Source organism: Diceros bicornis, chromosome 22 (assembly GCF_020826845.1).
Source record: "Diceros bicornis minor isolate mBicDic1 chromosome 22, mDicBic1.mat.cur, whole genome shotgun sequence".
Lineage (NCBI taxonomy): Eukaryota > Metazoa > Chordata > Mammalia > Perissodactyla > Rhinocerotidae > Diceros > Diceros bicornis.
In genome coordinates this window covers 27,712,765-27,730,364 of record NC_080761.1, presented here as the reverse complement: position 1 = coordinate 27,730,364, position 17,600 = coordinate 27,712,765, and the positions used below count along the sequence as shown (strand labels likewise).

The window sequence follows — 17,600 nt, the reverse complement described above, 5'->3', positions numbered from 1 at the left end:
ATTCTTCTTTGGCTGCAGCTCGTCTCCGTACAAAGTGTCTGGAATCGTCCTCAACCACCCCTCCCTCGGATTAGCAGTTACCCTCTCGCAGCTCTAGGCCTTCTTTGCACAAAGCTGGCTGCTGGGACTGGCAGCTCGCGTTTCACAGAAAGTATCCTTCGCACACGCCCCTGAACAAGCCCTCCAGCCTGGCCAGCGCTTGTACTAGCGTGCCTCCGAGACGACTCTCGGGTGACCTCAACCCTCCCAAACCTAAGCGCGTCTCTTCAGAGCCCTTCCTCGGAAGCCCGGCCTCGCGCCCCCAAGCCCGGGTTCGGGTGCTGTCAGTCACGGCCCTGGGCCCGCCCCTTCCGGCCGCTCGCCGGGCCCGCCTCCTCCCCTCTTCCCTCTCCCCCTCCCCGTGCGAGTGTCTCCCTCTGCCTCTCGCTCTCTCTCTCTCCCTCTCTCTCTCTTTTGTGAGTTATAGCAACCGTTGCCTTGTGAATCAAGCGCCATAGTCACCGTAGTCCTGGCGACTGTTACCCATCAACAACAACTACTCCTCTCCTCCTCCTCCTCCTCTTCCTCCTCCTCCTCCCCACCACCACCATCTCCATCACCCACCAACAACACCACAATAATCCACAGCCAAGGTGAATATTCTTCGGTCTCTACATGTGTGTGGGAGCGTGTGAATGCGTGTGTCCGTGCGTGTGTGTGTCCGTGTGTGCGAGCCGAGTGTGGCTGTGCGGGGGTCTCACTCCTGACACCGGGGGCTGCCGCTGCGGCGCCGCTGCCGAGGGGCTCCGTCCCCCGGGCTTGTTTACAATGGACCGTGCGCGCCGCGGCTGGGTCGGGGGTGTGGGCGCCGCGCCGCCCGCCCGCCGGCCCCGGCCCTCGGCGGCCGCGCTGCAGGGATGGAGCGGGAGCTCGGAGGGCTCCGAGACGAGCGGGAGAGGGAGCCACAGTTTGCCGATGCGGATGGTGAAGCTCTCCCCTAGGTCTGGTCTGAGAAGGAAGGGTCAGGTGAAGAGAGAAGGGTTTTTTCCCTTTCTTTCTTTCATTTTCTTCTTTTCCAAAGCTGCTTGTTTCCTGCTTCTTTCAAAACCGAAATAGACAACAGTGTGCAGGGGGGAACCCAAGAGGTGATGTTTTGTTGTTGTTGCTGTTGTTCACTTGTGGGGCCTTGTGAAGGGTTTTGTTATTTTTATCCTCCTGCAACGGTGAACTTTTCCCACCGCCTCCCCCCTTCATTTTTGCCCCTCTTTGGCTTGTGCTACATGGGCTGCTCATCATCAGCGGCATGGTTTTTTTTTTTCTTTTAAAACTGTGTTTTCTTTGTGCTGCAAACAGTCTTAATATCCATTCAGCACTCTTCCCTACCCCCCTTACTTCTCCCCCCACACCCCTTGCACACACATTGAAACCGGGGGCCTCTTCGCTGGGCTCTTTGCTGCGCTGGCAAAGAGATTTTTTTTTTTAAGTCGCTGTCTTCTCTCTCTCTTTTTTGGTGTGTGTGCGTGCGTGTCTGTGCGCGCGCTTGTGATTTAAACCGGATGCAGGGCATCTGTGATACTTGGGTTAGTAGTTATTGACAGTGCTTTATCCTTCATGTGGAGGTGGGAGGGGTACCAGTGAGGTTCCATTTCACTTTGATGAACCTCCTTCCCAACAGTGGAGTGTTAACACTTTTCATTGCGGTTATGAGACTTTGTGTGTGATAAGCAGGGAAAGGACATAAGGAAGCTTTGTGAGAACTCAGTTTACAGTGTTATTTGTGACAGTTACGGTACTTAAAAGAGTTTCTTTCTTTTTTTTTTCTTCATCCTCTCTGTTCGTTTTCCTTTGAGAGTTGAAATTGAAGTCAAGTTGTTCATAAAGAATGTATGAAGCTTCTCAACTTGAAACGTGTGTATATTTCACTTTCTTTGTGGTTGTTAAGATCTCGGCATGTGTGTACTTAACGTATTCTTTCTTATTTACTTTTTTAAATTTATTTTTATTTATTTTACTTTTTTGAACAGTGGCTTAAACCTGCTGAGGAGAGAGAACTTTTTCGCTTTTAAGTCTTTTAAAAATCTGTTTTTCTCTGTAGATTTGAATACTTATCGGTCCTCAAGTGGTAGAGCTCTTGGTAGAGGTAACCCAATATTACAGATCCTGTAAATTTGTTCATTTTTTAGCTGAACGTTTAATTAATAGATTATCAGTAAAGAGTTTTGATAATGTGCACTAAAACAAATATAATGTACTCTTATATTTGCACATATTGAAGTTTCCAATTTGGCATTTTAAAATACTTATTTAAAGTCTTCTTTCTAATAGCAAACATATATTGATTTACCTGACAGAGCAGCCTGTGAATAATGTGACAGTTTTAATTATTCTTGAGATTGTCAGTGAGCAGGTTGGGTAATTGTAATGCTATTAAGGCTAATATTTTGTAAAATAAGAGTTGGGGGTTAAAAGACTTTTACTCTTTCAATTCATTTCCTTGTGATTGCTACTTTAAATGAGGATGATATTTTGTTCTGAAAGAAATCTTTCTCGGAGCACTCAAATTTCTTTATATTTATTCATCCCCTCCCCAGCCTGGGTTCCATGCAGATCTCTAATACTAACTTGTATTTTTTTTTTCTGTTCAGATGAGTGTCAAATGCCTGAACACTTTTGGATGGTGAAGCTCCTGGGTCCTAAAAACTCTCTCTGAAGTTAATAGGAGTTTTGCTGTCTTGAGACAGTTTCAGACCTTATGCCATTTACATAATAGGTTTTCAGTGGAGTAGATTATATGCTATAATGTTATGGTTTAATATTTTTATTTGCAGTGCCCAAGAACTTTTCTGAGGCATTTCACTCATTACAACCATCTCAGGTTTTCTATAATTTAGATTTTAATTCACAAGTTGATTTGAGAACAGAACTTAAATTGAATTCTGCAGCTTATCCATTTTTGAAAGCACACATGTGGTATAAAAGTTGCTGTTAGAGATGCTTTGGGCTTAAGTATGTCAACATTTTTTATATGGATTGAGTAAATAATAACCAGAAATACTAACAAATGATAAATTTTAAAATTTAACACAAGGATAAATACTTAGCAGTTAGTTTATTCTTTCTGTGTTATTTTTCCTAGGAGGGACTGTATTATATATTGCTGTTCTCGTGTCTCCTCAGTTTTCAGACTAACGAAAATCTGTGAAAGTGACCACGCTTTAAAACTAAAACTTAAATAGGAGTCACTTGTAATTTGTTTTGAGTAGCTGAATATCTGTGATTTGTTGCATACTGTCTGTCTCAATCTTTTTAGATTGTTTTGCCTATGAATAGCATTAAATGGTTTAGGCATATTTATTTAGTACATTTACATGTATAGTATAGTAAACTAAATGCATTCCTAAAATACATCATTCCACAATGTTTTCATTATATGAGATAGTTATGCCTAATTTTAAAAATAATGTATTATTTCTCCAGTATTCAAATAGTCTTGTACTCTACTGAGGTCCTCAAATAAAAGGTTTATAGTTTATAAGTTTAATATACTTAAACCCTAAACAAATTTTTTTATCCTAAACAAATTTAGTGTGGTAAATTTTTTGCCATTAAAAAATTAGCAATTAAAAAATGAATGAATCATAAATCAAGATAGATTCAATATATTATTTAAATGGCATGTGTTACTTTTTAGTAACGTGTTTCATAATTCTTGAGAAAGTTGATGTTGTGTGTGTTTCCTCTGAACTTCCAACTGAAGAAATCGGTAGATGGAGTATGATTTTGCTTTTCAAATTTTGAGTGTTTGTGTGTTTAAAAGGGTGAATATCAGATGTGTGGAAAGAGTTAAAAAAACAAAACAAAACTTTCCTAAACAGTCTAATAGGAATGTTTCTTTGTTCTTGGTATCTATAGTGAGAATATGTTATAAGAAATGAGAATACCAAAGAAGTAAACTTTTAAATAATGAAGAGTCTTCAAAGAAGTTAACCTTTAAATTATGGAGAGTTTGCTAGTTTTTTGTTCTTGTTGTTTTGTTTTTACTCTGAGTATTTGGCTAAAAATCCTCTACTTCCAGTTACTTTAAAAATAAATACTTAGTTTCTCTAATGGAATCATTTGCCAACTCTCTGGTATAGATTCCCAGTGGCCATCACAAGACAGATTTTAAATTCCTTTCTGTTCACAGGTGCATAGTGTTCCCGTATTTTGGAAATCCAAGATTAAGTGGATTTGACTAAATCTGGCTTGTTAGGGACAGAGGGCTGCTGTAAACAGGTGTCACTTTCATTTCTAGTGCATTGTGTTGGGACTTCCAGTGGTTCACAAAAGGGCTATCTAAAGCAGGTGGCTTCCTTTGCTTTTGTCCTTAGTAAAATATACTTTTGGAGTTAATTATTTTCCTAGGGACAATTCAAATTAAAGTTTGTAAATTTAATTAACATAACTTTTATTTCTGAATATCATTCTATTTTCAAGCTGTATAAGTTGCAGATCCTTTCACAGACCGCCTTAAGAATTCTTAAAAGTAATGATAAATTCCCTTTGAATCCAGAAAAAGTACTCAGGAGCACTTTATAATTTAATCAAATTTATCTGAAGCAAAAAGCCAAGGCAGATTTGAGTAAAGTGAAATTTGGTTAATATGACAAGTTAACTTTTGCCATCCCATACTTAAAAGAACTTTTTTGGGGCAGCATTATGTTAATTTGAATGTTAAATATTGGAAACTGGTATTGTTTTTGTTGGTTTATTGTTTTATATATTTTCAAACTAAAACATTTTCCTGACCTACTTCAATTGTTACTATATCAAGTTTTAGTTCTCTTTTTAAATGAAAATTGTTTTTGAGCATTAATGTTTAAAAATATGTACTGGAGCAAATAAAGGAGTATCAACCTATTGATTTCTAAGGTTCATTTTTACTCTGATTCCATCCTTTTTTTGTGGGAAAGATGCACCAGAGGGTGCTGTGCTGTTTGCAACATGAGATTATTATCACTAAGGATGTTAACTGATTAGAACTTTTATTTAAAGAAAAAATTTTATTTATGTATGCATTCAAACATATAATAGCCTTATTTCTGCGGAGTTTAAATTTAATATACTGTCTTAACTGGCTGTTTTATATCAAAGCCCTTCTCTCTCTGTACCAATATAGTATATATTAGTACAACAGAAAACAATATCAAGATTGATATCTTTGACATAGTCTTAATGTCAACATGAGTCCTATAGGCATATACATTGATTATCTTCATATGCAAGTATTTCAGTCTCTGTCTTAAAAATTGAGTTTAACTTGAGAATCATACTATTTTGGCAATGTGGCTTTGTACTTGTAAATTTGGTGTTGTCAGCACGTCAATATATTGTACATTCTTACAGCGTTTTTATATAGCATAATTAAGTGATATGCTTTTATAGTATAATCTAAAAAACAAAGCTACTTCAAAAGTATAAATGGTAATAATAGTTATCAGGCAAAGTAAATCAACAACAATAATAATATTAAAAATTATCTGGAGAATTCGGCCCCCACCTCATGCTGTTGGAAGTAGTCTGGTTTGAATATTTAATTTGGCTTTATTATCTGAAAAGTTTTGGATTCTCTGCCTTACTCTGTGCCGTATACTTCTAAACTGCAAGTGATCATATATTGGGTTCTGTACCTGCATATTTGTTCAGTGAGAGTTTTTTAGGAGAACTGTTGGATCCAATCTTTTGGGCTCTTCTTGTGTCATTGACTTTTTCCTTTCTTGGCAGTATATACTCTATAAGACAAATACTGAAACAGCGGTAGTCAGTCTCTTCCTCACGTAACCTTAGAAAGATGTAGTTACATCATATAAACTGTTTTCTCCAGTTAATGGATTTATCTATATTATTGCACATTTAACTATAATCAGCAAGATGTGATACTTTTTAAAGTACCTTTATAGGACATAGTACTTCATGTGTTGGCTGTCACAAAGAATCCAAAACATCAATAGAGAAGAGAAGTATTTTTAAATACTTAGTTATGCCACAAAAATTTTTAAAGTGTATTATATGACGTTGTTTCACAACCTCTATATTTGAAATTTTGCATTTCATATCAAAGTACAAGATGTACTTAGTGAAAACGAGTCAGTTAAAAAATTGAAATATATTTAGGGTATCAAATTGGTATATGTTCTTTAAATAGATTGATGGGCTAAGTATACTGGTTAAGAACACAGGCTTTGGAGTCCGATTTCAGATCATCTTATTAGCTGTGGGACCTTGGACAAGTTATTTAGCTTCACTTAGCCTCAGTTTTCTCATCTGAAAAATAGGATCTGGGGCTGGCCCGGTGGCACAAGCGGTTAAGTGCGCACGTTCCGCTGTGGCGGCCCGGGGTTCGCCGGTTCGGATCCCGGGTGTGCACCGACTCACCGCTTGTTAAGCCATGCTGTGGCGGCGTCCCATATAAAGTGGAGGAAGATAGGCATGGATGTTAGCCCAGGGCCAGTCTTCCTCAGCAAAAAAAAAAAAAAAAAAAGAGGAGGATTGGCATTGGATGTTAGCGCAGGGCTGGTCCTCCTCACAAAAAAAAAAAAAAATAGGATCAATCTTACCTGCCTTATGGGATGGTGTGTAGATTAAAAGAGATAATTCATTTAGTGTCCTTTGCTCAGTATTTGACACAGAATACAAGCTCATTATGTGTTGGCTCTAATTATTAGGGAATACTGAGAAGATACCCATTCTAATCTTTTTGCTATCTGAGAATCCTTATAATGTTCTCTTCACCATCTCCTTCCCAGTGGACCCTAAGTTCTGAAGGACTTTGCCCACTAATCTACAGTCATTAAATAATTATTCTCTCTTCCCTGCTTTTAAAAATAAAAGACATGAAGCTATCAACCACAGGTTTGGATTACCGTTTGATAACCAATCTTGTTATTATACTGAATTAGTAGGATGCTAGCCTAAAGTTATATTTTGGTTTTACTCTGCAGCCTTATTATAATGGATTTCTCTTACTACGTTTGGGTAACTCTCCTGGTCCAGTGATCTCAGACCGAGAACTAATGATGCAACATTTCATAAACTCTTACGCTTCCCATTGTCCATTTCATTGTCCAGTTTATATTTTCTTTTTCACATCTATTATACATGAATTCACTTGAAAACATTTTGAGCCCATTTATAAACTTTATATAAAATAAGTCATTTTATATAATAGTAAATAGTTGTATAAAGATGAGTTCATCAAAGAATTATTCTCCAGTTTCTAATGCACTGCTTGGAATTGTACTTTTACTAATGGTAGTAAAATGTGTGACGTCATCATCACTTGTATACCTGTAGCAATAAGTAATTTTGGAATAATTTGCCAACCCCAGTCGTGAGTATAAAGTAGCCTTGGAACGTTGTGCAGTAAAACATGTAATATGAAATTATAGAGGAAAAATGCCACCTTTGGCTCCCTTTCTTTGGATATTAAAGATGTTTAAAGAAACATTTAGTTGGCTGCTATATCTAAAGTTGCTATTTAGTAATTTGCTATGTATCTATTTTTTTCTAAGCATTTTGACTAAGAATGAAATGTTTTCTTATTTTAGTGTGATCTAAATAGCCCCGATCTTTCTCAGACTGGAAATACGATTTATACATTACAACTGGAAAATTTACCTGATACTGTGTGTCATCTTTTTTGCTGAAGCATTTTATGTTCTGTAGGCTTTTTGCCTACTTCCCTCATCATACCTGCTTCCCTCTTCCCCACTCTTGTTAAGTTTTTAATTAATTATATATCTTTATAGATAATTAGCCCCAACATGTAAAGTAGGCAGACTTTCAGCTTCCTTTCTCCAATGAATTTGACACACATTTCTAAAAGAACTTTTGGAAAAAGGCTAGGAAATGTGACTTAGATGATAAGGTTGTATATCATCACCATTTACAATCATTATTATTTTCTTACAATTTCTATCCATCTGACTGCCCTCTTAAACAAATACATACCCTTGTTCCACTAATGATGTAACCCAAGCATGATTTTGCTCCAGAAGTCTCCCTTCCTAGATCTGGCTATGTACTGGCCTCTGGCTAAGCACTTGAGGTTAAATCTCTAGTCTAGTCCAAAAATATTGTGTTTGCACAATCACATATGCCTGCCCATTGCTGACTCTTAACCCCTGTATTATTCGTTCTCACTACTTTTATTAGAAACCAGTCAGTACTGTTTGCCTTTGCTTTACAGTGAGTGAATGGTCAAGGCTATGAGAAGTTCCTGGTCCTTCCTGTTTAGGCAAAAATGGTTAAGGGCTAGTAGGAGCTGAGCCCAGGAAAACTAAGATTAAGGCAGCTGGCCTGAAAATAAAAGTACATTAGTTGGTGAGAGGAGACAGATATATAGAGGTGATGTGGAAGGAAAAAGGAGAAAGGGTGACTAGGCTGAGAAATAAAGGTCTTCAAAAGTGCCAGCCAAAGGATGGTAAAGAGGAAACAACAGAGATTCTGTAAAGAGGAAAAAACAGAGATTCTGTTCTGGTACTCAGTCTGCCGCTAACTGTAAGACCTTAGTTTGTCACTTAGACCCTCTGGGTCTCAGTTTCTCCATCTGTAAAGTGAAACAGTAGGGCTCTGTGATTTCTAAAGCCCTTTCCAGCACTAATCATCTATGATTCCATGGCAAGGTTGGCACTGGGCGAAGGGAATCATGCCAATAACATGGAGCCAGGAATTGGTGTTTCCTTTTCCAGTGGACTAGAAGGCTAGCATTTTGCTTGCCTATTGTTTCTTCTGATAAGAACAACAAAGAAGAAACCCAGAGCCTGGGTGTAGCGTAATGGCCATACCTATGGCACAGTCTTGGGAGGTTCCACCATTTCAGTGGCCCCTGTAGGGAGCTGTGGCCAAATGCCCTGATTTCCTCACCCACATAGGAATGAGCTGAGTCTCACAGCTTGAGCTGCTGCCTGGCCAGCTCCTCTGTGTCTGTGTGCCAGACAAGTGTCTGACAGTTGGGGCTCCTGCCTGTTGCTCACCAATGAGATATTTAAAGCGGGACATAATTTCCCAAGTTATGTGGATAGGCAATTTGACAGAGAGAGAGAGAGGAATAACGCGAGCTCTCTCTCATCAGAAGCAATAAAAATTAATTTAGGTTTCTGTTTATTTCATTTTTCAACATTTCTTCCCCAGTTATTAAAGCACCGACTTTTTCTTTCCTTCATGCCGTTCAGCTGGTTTTGAAAAGAGCTAAAGTCCTGTCCAGGAGTCTGGGCAAGTTCTGAGAGCATTTGGACTACTTTGGGGCCCTGCCCTGGGAAGCATTGTCATCATCCACACTAGTGTTTTTATATTTTTCTATTGGTAATACCTATTGCTTTTCTTTTTTCTGAATATTGTTTATATTTGGATAAGCATTCTTTCTATTCAGGTTTGGTAGAAATATTATTGTGTCTTTTCGTCAAGAAGTGTGTATTTCCATAAAATTTTACTTTATGTTAATTTGGCAAGTAGACTTATCAAGCTTTTAGAGCATTGCAGACTATGAAAGAAAGCATTTTGGTATCAGTTGTAGATAAGTCTTATAATCTGCTGTATCTCCCCTCTTTTAGCAATCTAATAGGGAGTGTATGAAAGATTAATAGATTGTAATTGTTGCTTTTAAAATTTTTTGAATGATTTTTTATTGATTAATATAAACATATCCAAGTGTCTGAACTACCTTCAGATTGAAATACTTGATAGCATTCATACATTTCAATATAATGACTATCATCCTTATAAATGTATCTGGCCCTCTTCAGTCTCAATTAGCATAGTTTATCTTAATGTGCAAAACCATTTTAGAAACTCTTTGCTTGTCACTTAAGTTTCTTCCATGCTTTAGTTGTGGGGAGGTGAGGGAGTTTGCTGGAGAGAGGCAGAAAGAAGCAGATACATTTAGAAATCATGTCCTGTTTCCATTGTTAAATACCAGTGCATTGCATACTCTACCCAGTTTGTTTTCCTGGACTGTGAAGTTTTGGCGGGGGTAGGGGTTGAGGTGCGGATTGGCCGCATGGGGAGCGGGGGAGACAGAACTGACTCAGGTGATCCAGTGTTTCTTCCAGATCTCATTCCTTTTCTGCTGTAGTATTGTGCAGAGTACATATACTTTGTGAGGACGGGCATCCTGTTACTTTTATTTGTCAGTGATTCTTTTTCTCCTCAAGACTGACTGTATCTGTATATGTCTGTCCCTTAGTACATTAGTGAATGTGCAGTAATATCTTTCTAAGGAGCCTCTATTGTGATTTAGTCATGCACAGCTTTAGAAAGGTACAAATGAAAGAAAGAAGTAGTAAGTGAGAAAATCTAGTTCCTGTGCCAGATAATGGAAATGATGCCTTAAATCCACCTCTCCACATTTTGCTTTGGGTAGATTGTTTTGTGGGTATATTTTTGCAATAGAACTTAGGTTTTTCCCCTGCTCCTATTTAGGCTGACATTTTAAAGAACCAAAGAGTATAATCTGTCACATCAGGCTTTAAATGACTGGCATCTGATAATATCTGATGACAATTGTGGAGATGAGTTTTAGTGAATTGTCAGCATAAGGATCATTAATAAAAAATGCGTGAAAAGATACTATATTAGTGATCTGAAAATCGCCTTTACCATTTTAAATGTACAATGTGTATTTTGATGTGCCACGATGAAAACCCAACATGAAAAATTAATACAGACATCAGATAGTTAGATTAGATTTTGTTTTACAACATGATCCTATTGCATGCTTCTAAAGGACATTTTTAAACATTTTGTTTAAACATCACTTTATATTTTTAGGATGGACTTAAGAAAAATTGAATTGAGCTTAGATATTGTGTTTTGTGTATATGTGTGTGTTTGTAGACCTTGAGAAAGTCATTTTTATCTACATTTTGCTTGGTGCTTGAAAACTATCAATGCCATTTTTGCTCACTGGTTTTTGCATTATACATATCTTATATTAGGAACCACTCCACTGCTATTTTCTTGAGGCAAAGAAAATTTGGGGAAATGTTTGACTGAGTTCTTTGAATGACCTTTGTGTGATTTTGGGAACAATTTTTAATAGTGCCTCAGATTATGTGGTGGTTTGTAGAGGCTACCTTTAGTTAAAAAGCCATGAATGCTGAAGTTGAATTAAATTATAGTCAAAGACAAAAGTTTTAATTTGTTCCAATTTTGGTAGATTAAGATATTATGCTACTGGATCAACATTTGATCTGTTCCTTTATTTTTAGAAGTCTGCTGAGTTTTGAAATTTAAAACCTTTTAAATAATGTTGAATGAGTAGAGCTGTGTAATAGATGTGGATTTATGTTTCAGCAAAGGTTTGGGAACCGTATGGCTTGGAAGTGATGTAGGATTTTATTTTTGAAATTAGAAGGTGATGTATTTTAATGTTTTGATTGGGTTAAACTTGCTTGAGCATTTATTGGTGTTGATAGAAATTAATGCAAATGACCATGGACTGGAGATGTAGATCAGAGTAATTTGTGAAAAGAGGTCATTGTAGCGATCCTCATACTTCACTCATCTCCAGTCCTGCTGCCTTGATAAACTTTGAAGTAAAAGCTTCTTTCTTGGATAATATAAGCCTCTTTATGATATCGTGTTTTTGTTAATTTACATTACTGTCTGGAATTTCCCAAATCCTACAGCACAGTCTTGTGTGATGCATCATACGTGAGCTTTGGGGTTCCAGTTTACCTTTTGATTTACAGGCCTTAAAAAGAATGCCAATAGATGACACCCCCTGACCAGAACAACTCCTTAATCTGAAGGAATGGGGTGAGAATGAGGGTAAATTGGGGCAGGATTATATAATTGGAAAAACTAGAGTGTGAACTAGAGTAAGTGCGGAGTGTGCACACTTAACCACTAAGCCACGGGGCCGGCCCAACATTATTTCTAATATTTGATTCAAAGACATTCTAGCAGAGGCCTAAGAGATAATTGGGTATACTAGTTTGTAAGCTTGTAGTTTTACGTTGTTGTCCTTTAACTTTACTTTTGAATTAGGAATTAAAGGATTTATATCAATGTGTATTTAGTTCCAATACTATTTTGATTAATTTAGGAATCCTGAAATGACTCCAATTTCTCTTGGGTTTTAAGATTTGAAAGAAGAGAGAGACATGAGGTATTAGATACAAAGTTACATATTCCCACCTATGTGGACATATTTTTTAAGGTTTCAAATTCTGGAAGGCTACAGAATACAGAAATGACATAGATAATAATTGGGAATCACTAAAGATAAAAAAAAAAAAGGATAGGAGGAGATATTGAAAATGCAGTTAGATGAAATTAGTGGAGAATTTTGAAATAAAGGTAAAAATAAGGTAAGATGGATAAATCAGAGTATGAATGGTGAAATAATTGTTGGATGAATAGTCATTTTTTTGGCCTTACTGTAATTTTAACTAATAGGGCAAGCTGAGGAACAGATTGTACTTAAGTTTTTTTATGGACAACCTGTTTGTTTTTTCATTTGTTGGAAATATTTATAATAAGGCTCTGAGACCTTTGACTGTTATTGTATGGGGTTTCACTATTAATGTTGTATATGGAAAAGCATTCAATTGAGATATTGCATTAGAGTTTTCTTATAATTATTTTATTATTACTACAAAGTTATACAAGATAATATTAGTATACAAAATATACAAAATTAAAATATTCATTTGGGCTATTCGATTATTATCTAATATCTAAAGCAGTTTACCTTTGGGAAGCCAATATATAGTGGAAAACTATGTACCATAAATGTATATATTCTTAAAACTTTCTTAATTTGGAACTTTTAAAACTTACATTGAAGTAGAAATAATAGTGTAATGAACCCCATGTGCCCATCACACAGATTTAACCATTAGTACCTTCTGTTGTTCTTAAAGCTATATAATTTGAAATCTTTGTTTGTTGAAATAAACTTGAATCCTTCTTTATCCTGTTTTGCTCTGAAAAAGCTTAAATCTAACATTAAGAACAGACTCAATGTAGACTTGAAACAATGCTTATATTATGTTTAAGACAAAATATTTAAAAGTGATTGATCTTCATGTTGTTTCTTCTCAGCACAGCATGAACTTTATTCTCTTTTTATTAACTTTTATTCTCAGTTGTTGGTGAAGTCTTTTCTTTAGTAATTCTAGGCTCTTCTACTTGAAATCTGACCTATCATTAAAAAAGAGAGCAAGCACAGGGACAGAAGCCCATGTCTGCAGGACACGGGGAAACAACTGTTAGAGATATACCTCTTGGAGGTGACAAGGTGTTCATCTTTTGTACATCATTCTTTTAACTTGCTTGTGGGTAGATTTGGGTGAACAGTTATGAGCCATTTTGTAAGTTGATAAGGGAAGAGAACCAACTATCTTCTGGACTAGTCTCTTCAAATTTTGCTACTCAGTTACTGGGACATAATAGAATATAAAGGAAGAGACATCCATTGGTAACAGCTAACATACAGATAACTTATGACATCATTCAAAGCAGTTTAATATTTCCTCATTCGTATCTTCAGGGAATGAGGAGAGTCCGTTAGCTTTTTTATTTGACTGTAGTCATGTAGGTATGAAAGAAGCTTATTTTCCAATGCCAGAGTTTATAGCAAAAAAAAAAAAATCCGTTATTCATGTTGGAAATTATTGTGTAATGAGCAGACTAATATGTATAACAAATGATTAATGGCATTTTAATAAACAGCACAAAATGTAGACCTAAATCTCTTTATTTAAAAGCTGATGTTTCCTTGTTGTTTGAATCTAATTAAATGATTAAGGCATGAAGAAATAAATGTGTTACATTAAATAGGCCTGCATTTTTGGTTATATAACTTTGCTAAACTTACTTCTCTCTGATCCAAAAGGTTCCATCGAAATGTATATAACTGAAAATATTTTGGCAGTCTTTTAAAATATTTCTACTACAGGGTAACTATCCAGACAGAATAGTAAAGTGATACAAAGTAACCAGAGTTATACACTAAATGATCTTATCCCATAACTAAGCTACCATTTCTTTTCTCAAAGGGTTATATTTAATTCTTTCTGTCTTTAGGAAACATCTAAGTTAAGTGATGCTGTATATTTGATTCTCATTTATTTAAACTTTGCAAAAGGAATGTACACAAGAGAATACCAGTATAAAGTTTAATCAGCCAAACGGTGTTTGAACAAAACGTAAGTGTGACCCTGAAAAACAAAAGATCATGGAATATATACGTTAATTTCAGTAATATTTATAGAAGATCTTTATTATGAATTTAGTGCAATATTAATGTAAATATTTGTAATAACTTTTGCTCTGCTTTTAGATACCTTAGAATCAAAGTATAATTTTATTTGGCTTTTTATTATTTTGCATTCAATATAGCATCAATAAAAGCACTGGTAATTTTATTCTAGTGTTTAAAAGTTTTTTTAGGGCCGGCCCCGTGGCTTAGTGGTTAAGTGCGCGCGCTCCGCTGCTGGCGGCCCGGGTTCGGATCCCAGGCGCGCACTGACGCACCGCTTCTCTGGCCATGCTGAGGCCGTGTCCCACATACGGCAACTGGAAGAATGTGCAGCTGTGACATACAGCTATCTACTGGGGCTTTGGGGGGAACATAAATAAATAAATTTAAAAAAAAAAAAGTTTTTTTAAAATTTGACTACCACTGCATTTATGTCATAAGATATACTTTAAAAACAAATCATTTCCAGTGTAAGAATAATAATAATGGTCTACTTATTCTGTATTGTAGTAACTCCCCAATAGCAAACAACTTAATGTTCTAATTTGGAAGAACACCATGTAAAGAGAAGCTTTATCCAAGAATTGACTTATATTTAGAACCTGACCCTGTTTGCTTAGCAGCTAAGCTTTTGGGTCTGGAGCTGGAACCTCAAACCCCCTATGATGAGTGTGCTTCCTTCCTCAGGGGCTCAGCTTCAGCCTCTCTCCCTGTTTCTACTTAACTCTTCTACTGCCATATTCTTCTGCCACTTTGCTATGTCTGGCTCTCCACAGCCAACCAAAAGGGACAGCCAGGGTGCTAGAGTAGAGATTAAAGGGGTGAAAAAGTCTATCACTAGAGTTACATAGGCTTCCAAATGGCACAAATACATAGGATTCCACTAGAGACATAATTAGGATGTTTTATTTTAGAATCAGACTTTTTAAGTTGAAACAGACTTTGGAGGTATCTAGTTCAGCCCCCCTCATGGCCTTCTGCTTATTTTAAAGATAAGAAAACGGAGGTTAAGAGACTTGCGCAATGACGTATAACATTTTTCAGAGCTGGGGCTGTTGAATCCTAGGCTCCTCACTCCTCGACCAGTGTTCTCATGTTGTATCATAGCTAGCGCAAAGCCTTTCTTAAAGGCAAACAACCCAAATGTGCTGCCTTTAGTATTCAGAATACTTATGTATTTTATCTATAAGTTTGAACTATTTTTTCTAGAAAAAGCAAATTAAACTTTTATAATTCTGCATTCAAGTTTGAATAAATATCTTAATTTTTTACCTCCAACTACAATTTTTAGTATATAGATCATTATTTAACTGCTTTATTTTAGAATGACATAGAAATAAAATTTTAAAATATTTTCCCAAATCATGAATAGGCTGTATATTAAAGGGAAATACCATACTTGCTAGATTTTTAAAAAAAGAAAAATATGATATTTTTATTCCTATCGTTTGTATTTCCCCTTGCTGGGTGTTAGTGATGTATGTCACAATCCATGTGTTAGTATAAATATTTCTCAGACCTGGCATGTGCCTCTTTACTTTTTTGATGAGGGTAGGGTGAGTCTAGTCATTCTAAAGATTGTTGTAAAAATCCATTGAATTATTAATTTTAAAAATTGAAACATTTGTTCCTGTAGGTCACTCTCTTGTGGAACAAAAGTACAATACTGGCAGCTGATATAGGTGGTACAAGCTGAGGCTTGCCCATCTGGGCTTTAAAGGTGTTGCAGCACTCTTAAGTAAGAGAGAACCAACAGAATGAGGATGTGAAGGGGCTGCCCTTTATTACATAGCAACCAGAAGCAATACCAGCAGTCATGCTGTTATGTGACTTCTTATTTTCTTAATCTGAATTTTTGAAAGGATGTGTTGTTTACTGATTAATACTGTGAGACCGTGGCAGGAATAAGTAACTACCAAGATTTTTGTCTTATTCTTTTCCTCTGTGTGTCTGTGTGTGTTGTAGAAATGGAAGTAAATTGATGAAGTCAGGCTTGAACTTAGTTTTGGTATCCTGTTTTGTGATAAAGATGCACAGTTTGAGCACTAACCCTGCTGATTATTGAAACAATCCATCTAAGAGAGAACAAGAAAATGACAAATAACTGAACTTTCTAGCAGTAACCTGATGCTCCTACCAGCCTCACTTGTGGCACCAAATCTGAAAGGATACATTTATATAAAACAGGAGTAGGTTTCCAAAGGGGAAAACCGTTTGTCATTTGCTCTTAACAAGATAAATCCCCATGGACAAACCTTTCTTGTAAAACTGCTCCCTTTGGATTTATCTTCACCTTCAATAAAAAAGGAGATATGATAAACAAAGGTATGATGAAATATTAGTTAGCTCTTGCATTTTTGCCTAGAAGTTCCTCATTCTTAGTCTTTACGATTTTAATTTTTTAATTTAATGCTGCTGTTTCATCTGAATTGAGAGACTTGAAATACAATGCATTGAACTGATTTTGCTTTCTGTTAATTGAAAAAAAGGGTTTTTTTGGGGGGGGTGGGGGGATCTAAATCATTTACTTTTAGACTTAACTATATTCATGATCTGCCAACATACCTACTGGCCTATAAAACGGAACAGAAAATATTAATAGTAAGAGTATATGTAATTCAGGTGAAAAGAGAGTGCTGAATACTTGAAGTCTTAAACTGAGATTTGAATGTAGATATTCAGTTACCAGAGTAACTGAATACTAGACTGCTATATTTGTTGGATATAAAGAGGAAGAATCTGAAACATGGAATATGTTCTTAATATCTTCTGAATTTATAATCTGGATAAATTTTTACTTAAACTGTTTCTAAATATGGATTCATAGAATCCTCTGAAAAGAAGATACTTTGGATGTTTTCAAATAGCCTGGATTTTATGTTTCTGGGTCAGAATCTTTTAGGATTCCTCATTGCCTATTCATTAGTATCATTTAAGAAATATTTATTGAGTGCTGCAAAACTACTGTAGTGCTGTTAGGAAGCCTACAGTCTAGTATACACTTTCAAACTTATATTTCACCACTCTGCTTTGTAGCTTCTCTTTTCTGGCTAGCCTGGCTTGTAATGTTGTGTAATTGGTTAAGAAAGAGGGTGAATTTCAGAATGAACAGCCCTGGGTTTGAATTCCAGCTCTGCTACTGATTAGTAGTTTAACCTTAGGCAGATTACTTAAACTCTGTGAAATAGGGTTAATAAAATCTACCTTAAGTGATTTTTTGCTAAGATTACATTAGATGACATAGACAAACAGCGCTGTGTCTGACACATAAGTGCTTAGTAAATGGCAGTTGCTATTACTACCCTATGGTCACCTGAATTCTCCCTTGTCATTTCTTTTCTCTATAACTTTGTTCTCATCCTTTATTCTACTTAGC

At 36.3% G+C, this 17,600-nt stretch overlaps 1 protein-coding gene across 5 annotated transcripts in view; it reads left to right on the top strand.

Annotated features, from left to right (window-relative positions):
* The first annotated feature begins 480 nt into the window (after positions 1-480).
* RFX3 (regulatory factor X3) overlaps positions 481-17,600 on the top strand; it is a 275,918-nt gene continuing 258,798 nt past the window's right edge. For 3 of the 5 annotated variants that reach the window (XM_058565740.1, XM_058565739.1, XM_058565738.1), the window contains exon 1: positions 581-632. The gene's annotated coding sequence lies outside the window, so the exon portion shown is untranslated. Of the gene's footprint in view, positions 633-17,600 lie in introns of all 5 variants that reach the window. The other 2 variants (XM_058565741.1, XM_058565742.1) reach the window with 2 other exon arrangements.